Here is a 19722-nt window from a genome sequence, read left to right as displayed (position 1 = left end):
TTTGCTTTGAAAATTGTACGAAAGTATGCCATTGCATACACGAGGTGCAAGAAATACCATCGGAATGTAGTGTGCACGCAGGTTCTAAAGTCACAGGGTGGGCATTTCTTGTTTAGCGCAAGCGAAAAGTACTCGGCACACATTTGGCGCCACAGTCCCCCTAAGCGAAAAGTACGCGGCGTGTAATAATCACAAATTACTCGAAACCCAATGGAGCGGGATTACGTTGGAAAAGCACACAATTTGCACATCCCTACTGGTAAGACGCCCATGTTTATTCGTCGAGGTTGTATTGTTAGAGAGAGCACAGGAGAGGGGCTGCTAGCACTACACTGCACATGTAAAGCTCTGGCCCTGTTGAATATTGCCACTAAAGTTGCATCCTTACCTTTCTTTCATACACCATGGTACAGTTGTAGACTTTGAGTGGAGACTAATGCATAACCCCTGCATGTGCCCATTCCGTGGGTACACAACCGCAACTCCCCGGCCTCTCCCCCCCCCCCCAATCCCCCCCTCCCCTGAAGGCCCGCATGCCATTCTTGAAATAATGTCAGCCAACAATACCGGTTATTAGTGATGGTCGTTGTTGGCCGCAGTTTTATTAATATTAAAAACACATACTGGTTATGCAATTTTTCATTTGCGAACTGTACCCATCAATCATACATGTCATATACAATCCATGACACCATCTTGTGAGAACAGGTGTCAGTCTTTTGTGTACTCCTCAGTTCGTAAATGGCACTGTACAAAACCAGTTCCTTGTCAGTCCTTGGTGTTCCAGTGGTTGGTCGCCCACGCCTTCTGCGTGTCATGGAGGGGAGCTTTTCTCTCTGGAGTTAGGTCCCCGGCTCGCTACCATTTGCGCCCTGCCGTCCGGCCGGGTCTGCGCCACGAGTGCCGTCTCCTCCTGCTACTCCCCTCCTTGGTGTGGCCACGTCACCCTGCCGTGCGGCATTCAAAAGTGAGTGGCCCTCCTCCTACACACCGCCCGCCGGTGTGTTTTCTTAGCCAACCATTGTAGGATTTCCACCACGCTGCAGGGAGGCTCACGTCTTTCTGCGGCCCCACCCCACCACCGCGGCGCCATAACCGTGTGGGTTATGGCGCCGGCCTCTAAGCCTCTCCCCCCAGGCCCCCCTGCGGGGGGGGGGGGTTGCAGCATCCTCTGCGATTCTGGCAGTTGTAGTCTTGGGTTACCTGAAGTGGCCTACTGCAACTGTTAACAGTGATGTGGATGAGGACAGCCCAAGGCTGGATCCAGGTTTTCTGACATGCTGCGGGGTGGGCACCCTGCTTAGGGCGTGGCAGCAGCAATTTGTACTTCTGTTGAGATCAGGGGATGCTTAAAAGTGGCCGTGCTAAGAAAGTGAGCACCCTAATTCGGGTTGCAGAACTACACTCCACAAGGAGTGAGACGTTAGAGCAGAGTTATTCAATCTGTGGGGCGCGCCACCATCTCAGGGAGGGGGGCGCACTCCACTGCAATCTGATCTTCATGCCCATGCTTTTGTCTTGCTAACTCACCCAGGAGGGGGTTAATTGATAGCGCTGAAATGCTTCAGCTGCAGTGGCGGGCAGGATGTCTCTGTTAAAACCGAAACTGTTCCTTCACTCTTTCCATATCATAGCAGACCACTGCAGCTGAAGTATTTCAGCTCTATGGATTAACCCCCTCCTGGGAGAGTTAGCTGTTCACAGAGAAGAGACAAAGTTTCCAGCAATGTTTTTAAGCATGGGCAAGGTGGGCTCCGGCCTTTCAAAAAGGGGGGGGGGGGGGTGACCGAAAGAGCCAGCTCTGTTCTACAGAGTCTTGCCCTCATGACCTTGACATTTTTTTAAATACGTTGTAAATAATGTTTTAATATCATTCATTTTTAATGTGTAAGAGTATATCACAGACATTTTGCAGACAAAATGTGTTTATGCGTCATGCAACATCCATATGAAAAGTTAATTTTAGATCAATACAGGACCTCACATATGGGAAATGGGAGGGTGTGAAAGAGATTATTTGCAGTAATGTTAGTGAACTGCTGTTGTTACATTCTGAAAACACACGTCACTATCCCTGAATATCAGATGTACACACATTTACTATTTGACCAAAGAAGGCATGAAAGAGCTGAGACTGGATCATAAAATCAAAGCTGGTCTAAACTGGGGCCCCCAAAATACATTTGGCCCAGGGCCCCCCAAAATCCTAAAAACGTCCCTGAAAGTTTCTCTTAAAATTACAAAGGCAGGCGCTCAAAATGCCAACCAGCCATGTGCTGTTTAAACAGCCTGCGAATTGCTTGTCTTGATACTAAATAGTATGTATTCATGCACTACAATGTATTCAAGTCCGGCTTTAGCGCTGGTGGCGCCTGGTGCAAGAATCATTTTTGGTGCCCCCACACCCCAGGACTGCCTCCTCGGATTCTCTCACTACCACCAGGCATATGTGCTATTCATATGTTAATTAATAAGTTATTGCTAAACAGCGCCTCCCCATGAGGTCGGCGCCGCATCGATAGGTCAAGCATTCTAGTAAAAACCATTTGCGCACATTTTATCTTGGAAAGTGGTGTTTTGAGCTGTGTAATAAGCTTCTGTAATTTCACCACACCCACTCACCTGCAGTTTACTAAACACTATTACTGTATTGAACAATATTTTCTCGATATATCCGGAATATGCACGTGGCGGGTCGATTCCAGAAATTTCCGTCAGGTGGTGGGGGGGGGGCCCAACATCTAAAAAAAATTCAGCTGGGGGGGCTCAACCTACAAAAGTTTGAAGACCTCTGCGTTAGAGTGACCTGTGCTGCTCAGCAGAGGGGGCTCTAGTCTAGATCACAGATGGAAGGGAGACATTGTTAGCATCTATGGGATCCAGTAAGGTACCTGTCTCGTGACTGTAAATAAGTTTACAGACCTGGTAAACTGCAGACTACTGGCTTCAAAGAAAGCTTTACGGAAAGTTAACTACGTCTTTGTGTTGTCAACAAAATGTAAAGTAATGAAACTAATAGTGCTTATGCCTTTTTATTAGCTTATGTAACGCGTTCTGTCTGATTCCTTTTTGGCTTGCACAACAAAAACATATTTTCCTACTTTCCCTAAATCTTCAGTGATATCTGGTCTCGAGTAGCTAAAGCCGGTGGCTAGGGCGTTGGATTTTCATACAATAAGCTACAGTAATTATTACAAACCTCCACCAACTACCTGAGTAATTATTGTAAGGAGAAGATGAATGTCCTGGCAGTTGTTCCTAGGAAATAAGAATTTCTCTTATGTAACTATAGGACGGCAACACCTTTGAAATGGAAACCATTGGTGATATGCACAGCAATTTTGCCTGTATGTCTGCCCTGATGTTTTATGTACACAACATATTTGTAAACATGTATACACTTAAGCACTCTGATGCCCTGGGGTCGAGCTAGCGCTATATAAAAGTTTACAAATAAAAAATATATAACCTGTAGTGCAGTACTAATGCTACTAAGTAGATGTGACCACAGACATGTTTAATGCTTCTCTAGGGGGTCAAAACACAACTCTGTGTAGGCCAATTGGGCTGGTTTTCTGAGCACTTCTTAAAGGTCTTTGTCTTCATGGTTACTAATAAATGTTTACGTTTTCATGTCTCTGGAGAAACTATCGAAGGCTTTCACAACAATGTCATTGTATTTTGCTTCATGGTAGGTTTAAGTTTACAGAGCGCGGGGAAGAAGGCCAGTTATTTCCAGTCATAATGATGTTTTTCGCAGCGCCTCCATCTGCATCACATAACCGTGCTACTTAATGCATTGGCTGGGGTCTCTCTGTGCATCTTTATCTGCCAGGTTGGTACAGAGTCAATGGCCTGTATCTCGAAATGAGCTTCTTCTGGCTGAAAGATTTTGCTTCTGCAGGGGGTCACCAAAGGCCAGTTCTTGGATGGTAATACCAGGAATTTTCCAAGCCCATTATATTTACAGCCCACCAAGGGTAGAGTTTGATCTCAAAGCATGATGTCTAAAGAGGGTGAACACTGGTGGGGAAGTTGTGGCACAGCCAATGGGGAAAACTCTCGCAGTGTTACAGGACCACTGCATCAGTTCCTCCACTGTTGCTTTCTCCACTGCTTTTAGGGCAGACAGGCGGCTTTGGAGTATTTATGGCTGCTCTTGTTGGGGGTGCCCTGCTAGGTGGTACTCAAGCACTCCTAAATAGCTATGCCAAAGCTTAATGGGAGACTGCCTCAGGTTTGTTTATGAGGAGCACCAGCGCACAACACCCACTTTGCAAGCAGAGGTCCTGATTCCCTGAGCCAAGGAGTTCAGTAGATATTTAATTTCGTGGACAGGAATCCATCTCCAATTGAGAAATGTGTCTCGTTAGAGTATTTTAGTGGCAGCCACTTGATGCGAAAATGGATCCCCAGGCTTTTTCCAAAGCTCGATTACGAGAACTAGTTTCAGCCACCTTTGGGGTGTATTCCACCCCTGAGCCAGATACAGCTGTCATTTTCTGAGGCAGGGTGCTGGGAAAGGTAACGAGAGTAGGGAACCCTACTGCAATGTGGGTTGTCAGATGTCCATATCTACACCTAAACCTGCAGGAACAAACTTGGCAACTGGGTGACAAGGGAGGGGTGGCCTTGAAACCACAAAGACTGTTTCATACGCCCCCCATCCCCTAGAATTACAGACATTACCTTGATGCAGTGGAGTTTTGTAGTAGGGTGACCATTTGGGCTGACCAGAAGTGGTCTCCTCTTTAAAGTGAATTATCCTGCGTCATCCACAGGTGTCACTGATGCTGCTGTTGGCATTTGCATCCATCGACCAGAGATTTGATTTGGAGGTGAATGCCCAAAAGCGACAGGCACTTAAACTGTGAAACACTTCCACCCAGCATGAAACCCTTTCCATGTAGACAATTTACAGCTGCAACAAGATTTGTGAGAAAATTGCTTTTTTCACATTGTCAACCATGCATTTTCTGTTTTAAGTACATATGAAAATGCGATTTCGGTGGTGAGAAGGGGTATAATTTGAGTACAGTCAAAATTAGTTAAGGATTAAACTAATTCGGTTGGTAATTAATCGTTTTCTAATTTTAATGCATTGTAGGGTTGCAGAAAAATGGTTAAAGGATAAAAAATTAGGTCTAGCCTCAATTTAAAAAAATATTTCGTCCTAATTTTGCAGTGCAGTACTACGGACCCTTCCGGACGGTTCCCATGCTTTACAGTAGGCTCTTGGCGAGTAGTTGGCTTGGCCATGGATGGCGGCCTATTGAAGACCTAAGTATGAACAGGTCTTTTTGAACTGGCGGACCCAGAAGACACATGCCTGGGTAGGCTACAATTTTCACACCGTGCAAAAGCCCTCTTCAGACACTAAGGTCGACACCCTATAGGCACTCGTTGTCTGAAGCTCCCTAATTATTTATTTTTTCTACATTAGTTGGCCGTAGTATTGTTAAAACAAGCTGTTCTACATTCGAAGACAGCACGAGCCCTCACAAGGCGGGCACTCCTCTGACTCCACATGACTATTCGGTCAAACCTGGGTCACTGCAACCTCGGAGTGAGGCGTGTTATGGTGACTACATTCAGACCCTCCCCCTCGGGGATGCCTTGGGAACTAGGCAGCGGAGTCTGTGCTTCTCGTCACCATGGAAACTGGCAGGTCTCTTCATGGCCTGGAGGCCCCTCCCCCTATATCTATACCTTAAGGGAATGAAGCTACTGTCAGTTGTCATGTTAGTGGGTCAAATGTAACTGTCTGTGCAGTACAGGTTCAACTTCCTGGACGCTTTATCCTACAGAGGCAGTTCTTGTGCAGTGGGCTTCAAGTTAAATAATAATGCTTAACAGAGAGGCAGTGGACAATAGTAATTATTTCTGGACTGGTCCAGCTGGCTAGCAGCATAAGCATTGTACTAGTCAGTTGCTGATGGAAATAGTCTGATCAAGAAATCTATAAAAAAATACCCTAGTCCACCATACTGGTGTTAAACCCTCACCGTCCCACAGGTGAGCCTGGGGTTAGTAGAATGTTGTGTACAAAAAGAACGTTTTACAAAAATCTGTTAGAATACAGACAACCCGAAAATAGATTGCTCTTCGTTGAACTCCACAGGGACAGTGACCTAGCACGTGCATGACGTGGGTTTATCTAGCCTTTATAAGTAAATACCCTTGACTGGACACCACCAACTCTGGTGGTTCTATCACACACTTCTTCATCTGCTGGGTCACCATTACAGCTTGTCATCTTTTTCAACACTGCCACGTTTCTCACTAATTGGAACCATCCTCATATATTTTTTTTTACAAGACTGTCACTAAAATCAGTCTGCCATTCAACATTACATGACCAAACTGGCATATTTTAGCCTTGAGAAGAAAAGTCTGTAGGATGAAACACGAGTTTGCTGTGGATGCTTCGTGCAGTTTAAATGCCTCAATTTGATGGTGACTTGGATAAAAATCACAGAGAGACTTTAAGAAAAGGATAGCTTGATAGAATACCGTGGCATACAGGTTGAGCCGCAGTTGTTGGTTCTTTTTGCGGACGAACATCCATGCGTCATCCGTCCACTGTTTAATTTAGAAAGTACACATTCCACTTAGAAAGGTTAGGCTAGTAAAATCTGCAGCCAGGAACTTGTTTGATATTATTTTAGCAAGTTATGGCTCAGTTGGACTAAATCTGCATGAGGACACAATAACCTAGAATATGGCAAATTCCGCAATGTTGGTGCATTGTTCTGTTGGTATCGGCATGAACATTTTTTCCACATGAAGGGGAAGCTGGCCCTGCCAGGATAGGAGCCTCTGAAACCTGCTTATTGAATGCTAATATCTGCAGCAAGGACGTGAACTGGGATCAAAAGCTGTATCACTAGACAGTGTGAATCCTCTCTGAAAAGGGGAGAGGAAGTAGGAGGTGAAGAAGAAAAGTGATGGATGGAAGGACACAAGAAAAATGGGGTATGAGAAAGATTGGCAAGGTAGGTGAGAGAGGAAACAGATCAATAAAGGAATTAAAATTTTGTGGAGGTAGCAATGAAGAACTTGAGAAAGTGAAGTACTTTAGGTGAAGGAGAAGTTTGATGTGGGAAAGGAGTTGATGAGGGGCAAAAATAGGAGGAAAAAGCAACAGAGTTGGTCTTGTTAGGTCGAGTCTGGGCAGCGCATGCGCTACTCTGTGGGACGTGCTGTATTAGAGTATGGACTTAAAGCTCCGCCCATATTTTTCAGTGGCTTGTCTTTGTCCATTTGTAAATGCTGGCTTTTGATTCAGTAATTGGCTTGTTAGTCTCTCCTTAGTACCGCTTTGTCTTAATTTGTAGCCTCGCATGAGGACTGGTCCTTTTACTTTTGTTACACAGTCTGTGCTGTTTAGTCTGTAAGCACTATTTTCTTAGTGAGTGTTGTCTTATTGCAGGCACTACGTGCTTTGCAGCAACCTCTAGCACGCCATGCACGCTTTCACTTTCCAAGCAGCCAGGACAATGGCAGGCCGCTTTTTTGCAATGCAGGAGATGTCGCGTTTAGGAGAGTTCGAGCTATTCTCTTAAACTCTCGCAAATGCGAGACCTTTTGGTGCACTAAGAATTTTTTTGGGTTGTTTCCAAACGCCCTATGCCATGCTTGCATGTGAATAGAGGCCACACCCCTTTCTTTAGACAAGCTGCACATAACTAAAGGGACACGGCCGCCATCAAAATGAATGCCCTCCTTGGGACACATTTACAAAAAAGAATTTGCTTTTCGAACAAATGCTTTTTTGGTAAAAACGCCCCATACCGAGCTTTAACGTTAAAGGCGCACTCCTTTCTTTAACCCCTTGGCCGCGGCGGTTATTCTGCCGCAGCGCAGGGGGTGAGGGAGGGGGTAGCGTGGCGCTGCCATGCTCATAACAGGATCACGCCGCCATGAGCCACGGGCGAGCTGTGCTCATTATGGCGTGGTTCCGTCACGACTCTGCCCACTCACTAATTCGCCCGCACAGGCGGGGAATTGGTGCCGCCTGGGCGGAGCGGCTGCAGCATGACGGAACCACGCAGTCATGAACACACGCCGCCCGTGGCTCATGACAGCATGGTTCCGTCATGAGCAGGGAAAGGGTTAAACCAAACCTAATAAACAGGGGTATACCCAAATTACCCTCCTATACCAGGGTATGAGACGTACTTTTATAATGGTAAGAAGGAAAAAATTCAAAACAATTTGAGTAGAGCACATTTAATTACCCTCTCCACAGTTCTTAATATTATTAACGAATGTATCAAAATATATTTGTAACACAAACAATGGTACCTAATCAATGAAGAAGACAAGGAATGACATATACCACAACATTCTATACATTAACAGAAACAGTAATACATAACACAGTAACCCTAAAATATTATTCTCGCTAGTGTCCCCCCCAAAGAATTCTGGGCGAACCACTTGGAGGTAGTCAAAGTGAAATACCTAAGGCTTGTAGACTAATTATCGTAGCTCTAGTGTGACACCACACAATTCCAAAGATCACTATAATTCCAATGACTCCTCCTTAGAAATGTCGACGTGACGATGTTTCAGCCTTTTCTTCTTAGTCCTCCTCAGGACAGGGGTATACATTAATCTTCCAAAAGACAGAGATACAGGGTTTGAAGCGCCACATATACATCTCAGCGCTCGGGATACAATTGCCTCCCTCTCCGTGTGATGGAACAACATCCACGTATATTCATGTGATAGAACACCATCTAAGTGCACTTTGGCGGCTGCGGCGAACGGAGGAAATAAAAGTTAAGGAGAAGTGAAGAGATTTTTCCCTCGATATACAGAGCAGCCGAGAGAACAGGAAGTTGGTAGTTATTGGGATAGATGGAACATATGAATAGACTTTGCTGGTGTTCAGCAAGAATAAATGTTTAAGCATCACTTAAAATGACAGTACTTTTCATGGCTGATAAGTTATGATGCATTGCAATAAAAGTCTCTAAAAAGCATCACAGTTATAATCACAGGATTAAGTACATACAGCCAGACACCCTAGCAGGAATGTCTAGCACCATAACCCCACTTTACTTATGACTTCACATTACACATGGGACTTTCAGTCCCTCAAAAGAAATAACCTTAGGTAAATGCACCTCATGTAATTGCACCTCTTCACCTCCAGGGGATGCCCATCTCCAGAATGCATGCCTCCTGCAGCTCCCCCTGCATCTTTTCACTCACTTGACGCTGACCCTGTCCTCCTGGGGTCACCACAGGCAGAGCACAGGCTGCTTCTCCTCGCAGGCCTGCAAGGCATTATGGGACGCTTTCTCCAGCCCTGTGAATAATAGAGCAGCATCTCATCCGCTGCTCAGGGAGAACCGTACTGCCCTCGTGGGCGGCCTCATGCTGCTTGTGCTCTTGTTGGGGACTCAGTCCCACCCGGACCCCGTACTGCCAGGTGAGCGATGCGCAGCTCTGGGTGCCCACCCCAGGCGGCTCCTTCTGCTTTTCTCCTTGGGGTGGGGGGCTCTAACCCTTGCACCCCGCATTGCAGGCTCATTGGAGAGCCGCTCGGGCCAGCACCCTCGTGTGCTACCTCGGGAGCCGGCTCTCCAATTCATGGCTGCCCGCTCCTGCAGGCAGACACAGAGGCTGCGATTGGACCAGCGGGGCCTCGGCGATTGCAACGGCCTCCCCCCACCCCTTCTCGCCGGGGCCCCAACGCACTTCGGGGCTTGGAGGTGGGATCCCAGGCCCCAGAGACATCTTTGTGGGGAGCGCAACGGTTCTCCCTGCCCTCCATTGTCACCGGTGCCGAAGGTGGGCCCCTGGAGTGTGACGGCGATCCCTGACTTTGCTTCTTGTGGGGGCAACCCCTGGGACCTGACCCACCCCGGGGGCGCATTGAAGACCGGCGGTGGAGCACCATGCACTTTGTTGTCCAGGCCAGAGGTCGCCTACCTTCTGTGGGCATATCTCAGCTCCCAAGGGACCGATTGGCCTCTTCTCACTCCTGATGGCCAGCTCTAGCACCCTGGAGCACCTTTCGCCACCCTCCTCTCCTCCAAGAGGGTGAACTTGTTAGGGAGTTATATTCACGGGCACCCTGCACCAGTCTTTCACCTGGCTCTCCCCCTGGGCCTCTCTTCTCCTTCCGCAGAGGCCCAGGCGTCTGATCACTGGTCCTGGGCTCTCTTTTTGGCGCAATCCAGGGTCCTGGGACAGTCGGGGGTTCTTCCTTCCAACTGCCCATGGCGCCAGGCTCCAGCAGCAGTCTTCCTCAGCAGACCACACCCCAGAGAGCGCTCCTCTTCCTGTCCAAGACCTTTTGGAGGGGGCTGGCAGGAAGGCTCAGCTGTTCTATCCTGCAGCGCCACATCACCTCTCTGCCCCTGCTCAGGCCTCTGGGATAGTTCAAAGTGGCATTGTCCAGTGGTCTCATGTCACATGGTCTCTGAAAACCCCCTCCCCCGGCTGCCTTCTCTCTAGAGCAGCTTTGTGCCTGGCACCAGCTGCTTATGGATAACCTGCAGCTCCACCCACCATCTCTCCCTTTTGGAGAGGATCCCTTGGAATGCTAGCCGTGAAGGGCTAGCCCTCTGATGCTTCAGTTTGGGGAGGAAGGTCATTAATCCAGCATGGCAGGGTCACACCCAGTCAGGCTCTGGTTATGAGCTGCATTGGAGGACTATGACATTTCTGGATGACCCATAAGCAGTACATATATGGCTTTGGACTCCGCAGAATACTTCTCACAATAGTTGGTGTACTTTGGTGCATGTCTGGAATTTGTAGGCCCTAGGGAAGTGAAACTACCCCACGTGATTCTCATCTTCATAGGGGAAAAATGAAGTGTTCCTTCAGTGACAATGGTAAAGCACACTGGCTTTTACTTAAATGTTTCTTCCCATAGTATAAAGCCTATTCCATGTCACTACCAAGCTCTGCATAATTCCTGCCACACCATTCTATCTGTACCTGCTCCTGGGCTGCGCATGCCAGGAATCCCCCCGCGCAGCCCCTACGCATGTGCATACACATGTACACATGTGTCTGCATGTAACCAGCCCAGTGCCCCTTACTCCAGCTGCAGTGCAGCGGCCTACTCTCACCAGTGGGACACCGGTAAAATCCACATGCAGTTTCATTCATCATGAGTTCACTGTGGGTGAGTCCCAACTTATGAGGCTCTCCCACAGTAACCGTTCAACAATAGGTGCTCAAAAAGCGAAAAATCCAGGCTGCTAAGATGGTCAGAACCATCTTCTAACAGTGTCATTCACATTTTGCTTGCTCCCATCAAAGCATACAATAGTACATTAGGCCAGCCCACTTCACATTTGCATTCCTGCACTAGGCGACAGCATTTTGCCTAATTAGTGCATTTCAGTGCCTCTTCTGCTGGGGCACTTGTGTGCAGGTTTTGGTGTTTTATTTATTGATTGATTAATTGATTGCATTTTTCATGCATTTGAAAGAACTTGACCCATGCCAAGGCCTGGCCTATTGGCATTGCCAGTGTTCAAGTTTGTTTTCTGGTTGTGCTCTCCGGTGTGAACATTGTGTATCCTTGGACGAATCACTGTGGACCCCTGTGACAAACTTTTTGACATATAAAAGTGCCCAAAGAACATACCCTGAATCAAATTTTTAGGTTGAGCACAGCAGCGTGCACACACTGCTCTGCTAGGCATAGTGTAGTCAGTACATGGGCCTAAAGCCGGCTCATCACTTGTCATTGGTTGCTTCGAGTGCTTCTCTAAATTCCTTACTTTTGCATGGTAAATCGTGCCCATTTGTCCCTTCTTTTGGTCTGTCGTTCTCTCCCATAGCGACTGGCCCTATTCCAGGGCTCATTTAGTTTCTGTCCATATCAGTTTGTTTTGCACACTTTTTTTTCCCCTAATGACCTGCCTCGTGTTCCTGCTTTCCCCTCCTACCCACTGTTTCTCCATGTGTTCTGCCTATCGCACCTCAGCTTTCATATATGATCTACAGGCTGGGTCACTGAAAATCCAGTTGAGCAGTCAAAAAGTTATGTTAGAAATGTGACTTTATTCGCTAGCTCCCTTTCACCCAATCTTATTTTTAGCATTAATTATGTTTCACTCACTTGGAGCTTCGTTTCTGTAAACAGGGCTGTAAATCATGTTTATCTGGTCACAAATGTGGCAGCTGTGTATGTTCCCAGTAATAATTCCTCATTCTTAGCCCTCTAGCCAGAGCTGCAGCTATGTCTGTCCTCAGTGGTAATTCCGCGTTCTTGGTCCTTTAGGCAGTGCTTCAGTGTCGGTTCCCTAATTCTCTAGGCAGTACTGCTACTGTGTTCCCGTCAGTGATTCCTCATTCTAAGTCCTCTAGGTAGTGCTGCAGCTGTGTCTCTGGTCGCAGTGGTAAATCCTCATTCTTATTCCTGTAGGCACTGCTGCTTCTGTTGTCCCTTTGGTAAATCCTCATTCATAGACATCTACACAGTGCTGTCGGCTGCTTCGCTGGTCCTGTTGGTAGTTACTCATTCTAAGTCCTCTAGGCAGTGCTGCAACTGTGTCACACATCCAATACACTCCAAACCAAAACACATAGGTAAGCAGATATTGTCATTTACTACACTAATAGTTCTTACTCTAAAAATGGGAATCCTATTGCATTGCAAATGCTTGTTGTAGATCCTGTTGTACCTTATTGTCGTGTCTGTTCTCAAGTTCAGACTTGCAAACAGGGGCACTGTTAGTACAGCGATTTTACAGCAGTCAAAACTATGGGTTGGCAACGTGGTCCTTTCGAGTCTGTATTGACAGGCGATGTATGTACTTTGCCACCCTGGAAACATGCATACACTGTCTCCTGCTGGAATAAATGCCTGTTCAATGTGCGAAGGGAAAGTGCAACCTGATACTAAAGGGGGTGTGGGGGGTTTGAACTGGGATAGGGCGTGTAGGCGAATGTTTACTCGTGGGGTTTAAAAAAGAAAAATCTTTTGTGCGTTATATGCCAGGTGGACCGCTCGCTGACGATCACGTTCTATCTGAAAACCTACAGCCCGCGTGCATTGAAGTACACAGGTGTCCAAAATGCGCATATGTACACATTCCTTCCTGCGACTGTCCATTTATCACTTCATCCGTACGTCCCTGCCTGCAAATTTACGTGCGCTTTCAGGCTAAGAACCATTGTTAAATGCTGCGTTATCATAAAAGCAAGTGAGGAAGTGTTGGCGCTTATTTAGTCATTTATTCGAGGTTAGGATTTCAATTTTAAATGTTATTCTGCCCGGTGCAAGTAAAACAGACTGTTTGTTTGTCAAGCACTCCTTTGTAAACGTCCTAGTCAAACACAGGGCACACTAAGTGCGGCAATTAAACAATTACGGTCATGTCCTGTTCTTATAGACTGGTACTATACAGTATTTGAGGATGTCCAGTCTAGGCCACATGCATGTCCTCATTCTACATAATCACGAGGCCTTCATTACACTGTTTCGGGCAAATGTCAGTCCATGCTCTCACGTTTTTATTGAAATAGGTGCATATCACATTTCTTTTTTTTATTTCAGTAATTTTTTATTGAAAATTATATTTACATGGTGCAGAGACCTGCAAGTCTCTGCGTCCTCTTGGGCTAATCTCTAGCAATTGAGACCTTTAACCTCCCATACATTTTTACTGCAACTATTAACCTCTTTAACTTCCTAGTGAACCTTAAACTTCGTGCCTTGTCCAGGCGTTATCTTGTCTAACAGTTTCCTTTTAGCCTGGATTGCCACTTTAAACAACAATAAATTTGGCCAACTTCTCAGCCAACCGCTCCTGCATTAAAGCAAAAACCATACATGCTTTTTCTTAACACCTGTTCCAATTTAGAGCCAACCTGAATAAGCCAATTCAAATTTACCAAAACTCAGAAACCTCTTAAGGACAGGGCGAAAAAGGAAAAACGCTTGGATTATAAAATATTGGCTGGTAGCAGAACATGGCTGAGTTTATACCTCTGGGGTACAGTATAGCCCAAACGGCAGCAGTCGTTGGACTGCTCCATTCCCCAAACTATCCTGGGAGTGTAGACTTCCCTTTGGTTAGCAGCTCCCCCCTCCTCCCCCCAAGACAGAGTTTGGGAATAGGGGGAGTAGCACAGACCACTGACGCATGAGTTGTTTGAAAAAGGCAGCTTTTATTGTAACAGGTGCACACCACATATATAAAGCCTCGGCCGCCTTACAAACCGAAAAACTCAGTATAAAAATGTTACCTATATCATGGTTGCTTCCCCCCCTCTCAACTGACAACCCCACCACTCCTTGCACGTCTCTTCCTCCTCTTGTGCTGATCTTTAACCTACCATACTTTTTTTTATATATATATTTTTTTACTGCAACTGGTAACCTCTAATTAACTTTACTTGCAATCAATGAAGGGGTTCTAGTAAAGCCAGGCTTGTCACCCGGAGGTTAGGGGGGTGTCTCCAGGTACCAGGTCCTAACGCCCTTGATCGACGAGCCATGTCTTGAGCCTTCTCCTGAAGTCTTCAAGTGATGGGCTGGTGGAAGGGGGAGGTTGTTCCAGGATTTGGTGACGAGGTAGGGAAAAGAACCACCACCGATTCGGTTCCGGCTATTGCGTGGGGTGTGGCCCACGGTGAATGTGGAAGTGGAGCTTCCAGGTGTGTCTATAAAATGTCAGGTAGTGGCTGATGTAGGCAGGTCCGGAGTCGTGGAAAGATTTGTATGCGCAAGTCAAGAGCTTGAAGAGTCCTCTTTTCTGTACTGGTAACCAGTGGAGGGCTCTGAGGTGGGGGGGCAGTGCTGGTTCTTCTGGAGAGGTTGAGGACTAGTCTTGCTGCAGTGTTATGAATGGACCTGAGGCGATTGAGTAGTTGCTTGGTGGCACCGGCGTATAGTGCCGTAGTTAAAGCGGTTGGTGAGGAGGGCTTGGGTGGGGATAAATCAGAAGATCATGTGGGGGAGGTGTGGAAGCTGGAGGATGAGACGTTGTTGACTTGGTTCTTCAGGATTGGTTGGCTGTCCTGGATGATGCAGAGATTGAGATGGTTGGCGGGAGTCTGGATGAGTGCGGTGGGCCACCAGGAGTTGACCCAGGGGGAGGATTTGTTTCCAAAGATGAAACCCTCAGTCTTCTCTCAGTTGAGTTTAAGGCATTCATCCTGTTGGCAATGTCGGACATGGTGTTCTAGAAGTTGGGTTTGGTCGTGTTGATGCCTATGAGGGAAAGGATGAGCTACGTGTCATCTGCGTATGAGATGATGTTGAGTCTGTGGGTGTGGGTGATGTCTGCAAGAGGCGTCCTGTAGGTGCTGAAGAGGATGGGACTGAGAGGAGCCCTGGGGGATACCGCAGATGATGATCTTGGGTTTGGAGGAGAATGGGGGTAGATGGATCCTCTGCGATTGGCTGGAGATAAAAAAAGGTGATCCAGTTGAGAGCGTTATGTTGGGTGCTTTGGTAAAGCGGTCTGGCGATAAGGCTGTGATGAGAGACTGTGTCTAAGTCTGTGGAAAGGTCAAGTAGGATGAGAGCTGCTGTTTTCCCCATGGTCGAGGCAGCGTCTGTCGTCCGTAGCCTCGATCAGGGCGGGGTCTGTGCGTTGGTTGGCTCTGAAGCCCAACTGGGAGTCCTCGAATGTTGTTGAGGTATTCAGTGAGCTGGAGGTTGAAGGCTTTCTCCAAGACCTTGGCTGGTATGGGTAGTAGTGAGATTGTTGGTAATTATTGAGTTCGCTGGAGTCTGCAGAGGTTTTTGTTTCAAGAGGCTTGACTTCCCCATGCTTCCATGCAGCGGGGAAGGTGGCTGTTGGGATGGACGTGTTGCGGACCTCAGTCAGGAGTTTGCTGGTTTCTTCTCCCTCTAGGTTGTAAGTGAGGTCAGTGGTCTGTGGGTGCCCCAGAGTGGATAGAGTTCATGATGGTGAAGATGTCGTGATTGGAGTCGATAGCCAGGGGAGCGATGAAGTCCGGAATGGTGTTGCAGAAGCATGGACGGGGCTGGGGGTCTGTAGACCAGGGCTCCTCTGGTAATTTTAGCGTTAGTCTGATCTGAAAGTTGAGGTGTTCCATGAAGGCGTACTGTCATCTGAGATGGTGCATTGGAGGGTGTCTTTGTGGACGATGGCGATGCCTCTGCCCTGTCCGCTGGTGTGTCTGTGGTGTCGCAGCTTGTAGCCGAGGGGGTGTTGTGGTGGCTAATGAACCCTTTAAAAAGAATTACTTTTAAAAAGTGAACTTTTATTGAAGGAAAATAACAAACCGTAAGTTCACAATATGATATAAGAGCAATGTAATAAATACATTTGAATAATGAAATAGTACAATACATTATTTACAGTTAAATGTAGGCAGTAGGATAAGGGGGATGGGAAAAAGAAGGTAGGAAAAGCAAAAACTAAACAGTTCTCATGCTATTCAAACTAGCGCAATCTTAGACAGTAGTAGAATTTAAAAAAAATGGTAGAGTACATGTTAGAGAAACAAATATGTAAACATATTACTATTGAGAATGGAAATCTAATAAGAAAAATTATGTATTCAAGGAGGTTTTGGTACTTCATCAGTCAAGGGTTGATGTAGGGTAGTCTTTTAAACTGAGGCGTCTAGAAAAATCCTAGCCCGCTTATGAACCCCACCTCAACATCCTGGCCTCCTCTTTTGATAGTGCCAGCAAAAAATTCAGGCGATCTAGCTTAATGGGCGTATGGGCTTTTGCCCCCAGATAATTGTGCTCCCCCACCCATAACTAGATTGTCCTCTCGTCCCATAGCATTTATTTTATTATATAGCGCTGGCTAGACCCGGAGGTAGCCGAGCGCTTTACATGAGGATACACATTGTTATAAAGTTACATCAGTTGCAAGTTACATCAGTTGCAAGTTACATCAGTTGCAAGTTACATCTGTTGCTAGAAACCTTTAAATAGCATAGAAGACTAAATAAATGATGCGTAGAAGGGTAAGGGGGTATGGTAAAAGGGTAGGAGGGAGATACAGCGGAGCTGCAGTCCGGTGGAGCGAGATGGGGGGTGGGGGAATAGAGAGTGAGGAATTAGTTAAGGAGATGTTTACTGACTCATTTCGAACATTAATGCCAGATCTTGCAATACTCCCTTGTGCATACTCCTTTGTTAAAATCCTAGTAGGCAACTTTCTGGCCACCAAGTCCTCTCTGGATCTTACACCACCTGTTGCAAAGTTGCAGGCATTTGCGCCGACCTCCTCCCCAGGACCCCTAACACACGTGGCGTGCACTGGTAAAGGGGTTTGCCTGGGATCAGGTTCCGGCCTGCTCCACGTGCTTTTGAAGCTGCTCTCTGCAGATAATAGCTTAACCTGGGAAGCGTGGGCCCTGCATGGCGGCGAGCGAGTAATTGCTGCCAATGCGACCCCAGCCGAAGCCCTATGCAGCAGGTGGCCTCCACTGTTGTGTGTGTGTGTGTGTGTGTGTGTGTGTGTGTGTGTGTGTGTGTATAGATATATACTTGGTATATATCTGCTTTGGAAAGCTGGTGTTATATACCAGCTTTCCAAAGGAGATCAGTTTTGTTTTGGAAATGATAGTTTCACGTTGCTATCATAACGTTGATTTCCAATTTTCTTCTTCTCCCCCCCCCCCCCCCCCCCCCTCTGCCAAATAAAGTTGTGGGATTTTTCTAGGTCCGCTGTGGAAAATGCTCCCAGTCTCCCAACTATTACAAAAAACTTCCCCTAACAAAAAACAGACCTATTTGGTTTGCCAATATTTGTTTTTTCTTCAGAGGGTGCATCTTTTTTTTTTCTGAGTGGAAAGGATTTGCTTTGACTTTTTCGGATTGTATTCTGACTCTAGGCAAATTCACAACTTGTAGCTATCCCCTTTCCAATATGGACTTTTGGCAACCCAGCCACTCATTGAAAAATACTGGAATTTGTAAACGCACACGAGACTGTGAAGAGGACGCCGAGGGGAAAGCCACTTATCAGAAAGAGGCAGTTCGTTCAGGAGGGCACGCACCTGTGCTACACCGGGACTCTACCGGTTGTTTCCTGCTACATTAATATCGTGATTTTACGTCGGATTTTCAGATCTTGCATATTACCCTACTCGTTTGGAATACTCGGCGTCCTTAAATTTAAACTGCCACCATATAGCTGGTATACTTACCTGAATACTTTCTACGCTTGAAGTCCTTTTGGTTACCCCGCCGGCTTGGAATTATCACCGGAGGAAGGCCCAAACAAGGTTTTAGAATCCAGCCATAGAGCCCTGAAGAGTTGTTGAACACTGTTTTCTACAACGAAACACGTGTCGGCTGTCTGTACAAACTATACCATCTGCTTGATTAAAAACAGACAAGATTAAGTACAAGGACTCCACCGCCTGGACTGTATTATTTGTTTTCTAGAAGAACTGTGATCATTGAATCAATCACCACATATGTGTGCGCAGGTTCCTTTTTATCACGAATTGTGTAGTTTTCTAAACGGATTAAGGGTTTTGTGAGGGTGTCCCCTTACTGCTGCACCATTTCATTAAGCCATTTACCCATACATTACGTTAATACTGCTTGTGCGCCATTCTTCCTGAACACTAAAACCCGTGCCTAGCTACCTAGTAGCAGTGATGCAGTTCTATTTCCGGTCTAGTAGGGGTTTCGAATGTAGGAAGGTTTGCTAATGTACTTTGGCATTACCTCATTGTCTTTTTACCTGGCTTTAAGGGATGTGTTTTGATAGTTCATGAAAGTCTGCTTTACCTGCAGCAGAGCCACTCGAATGTGGCTGATATTGCACCCTTCTTCCTCCAGAATGGTGTACGCATACACTCCCATATATGCTCTGCCCAGGCTGAGGCCGCCCGAGAGAATAGAGGGAAAATACAAACCTACTTGTGATGGGACAAAGCAAGAGGGTGTACCATTGGCTATCCCAAAAGTGTTGACTTCCCATCCTCGGCTGGGAAAAGGCTGCATTCCAGCTTCAAGAAAAGACACTACATTGTCCAGTGCTTTTTTCTTTTGCCAAATGGAAAGCTTGTGTGATACTGTAGTGGCGGCTGTTATTACTGATTTGATCCCTACCAGAGTCCGACAGACCTGTAGGGCAATCTCTCAGTGCCAGAAGGACTGGAATGAAAGTTCAGTGTGTGGGCGTTTTTACATTTTTGGTGGGGTTGTTTGTGGGCTTATTTTATGGTCTGATGGGCCAAGTTCTACTGAATGATTAGGTCGCGCCTGGGCAGCGCATGCGCTGCTCGACCTACTGTATTCAGGTAGGGACGTGCAGCTCCGCCCTCTCTCTCCCATATTTTTAATTGGCTTGTGTCATGGTCCAGTGTAATCTGTGGCTGTTCATTGGTCAATAGTCTTAGTAGTCCCTCCTTAGTACCGCCTTTTTTCATTTTGCAACCTCCCATGGTGACACTCCTTGTTGGGTGTTATTTCTCTGTAGGCTTTAATTACAGCCTGCAAGTACTATTTTTTTCAAATCGCAATAGAGCTCGCATTTGCAGGAGTTTAAGCTATTTGCATTGTAAATGACAATGCCTTTTTTCTGTTTTTAAAAACGCATAAATATAAGCATTGTCATTTACATTTACAATGCCAATAGCTCAAACTCTTAAATGAAAGACCTATTGCATTGCAAATGCTTGTTTCCCTGATATTATCACAAACCTAGCCTGCAGTAAGAACAAATGCATGCTTTCCCCTTGCCTCCCCCAATTCCTAGTAAAGACCTATGTAGGTGTTTTGCAAGTTTA

The 19722-nt window shown here is 46.5% G+C and overlaps 1 protein-coding gene across 1 annotated transcript in view; it reads left to right on the top strand.

Annotated features, from left to right (window-relative positions):
- UCK2 (uridine-cytidine kinase 2) overlaps positions 1-19722 on the top strand; it is a 119437-nt gene that overhangs the window by 3921 nt on the left and 95794 nt on the right. The window lies entirely within an intron of this gene.

Source organism: Lissotriton vulgaris, chromosome 1_1 (assembly GCF_964263255.1).
Source record: "Lissotriton vulgaris chromosome 1_1, aLisVul1.2, whole genome shotgun sequence".
Classification (NCBI taxonomy): domain Eukaryota; kingdom Metazoa; phylum Chordata; class Amphibia; order Caudata; family Salamandridae; genus Lissotriton; species Lissotriton vulgaris.
Note: the sequence above shows the minus strand (reverse complement) of the source record. Positions and strands in the feature narration are given on the sequence as shown.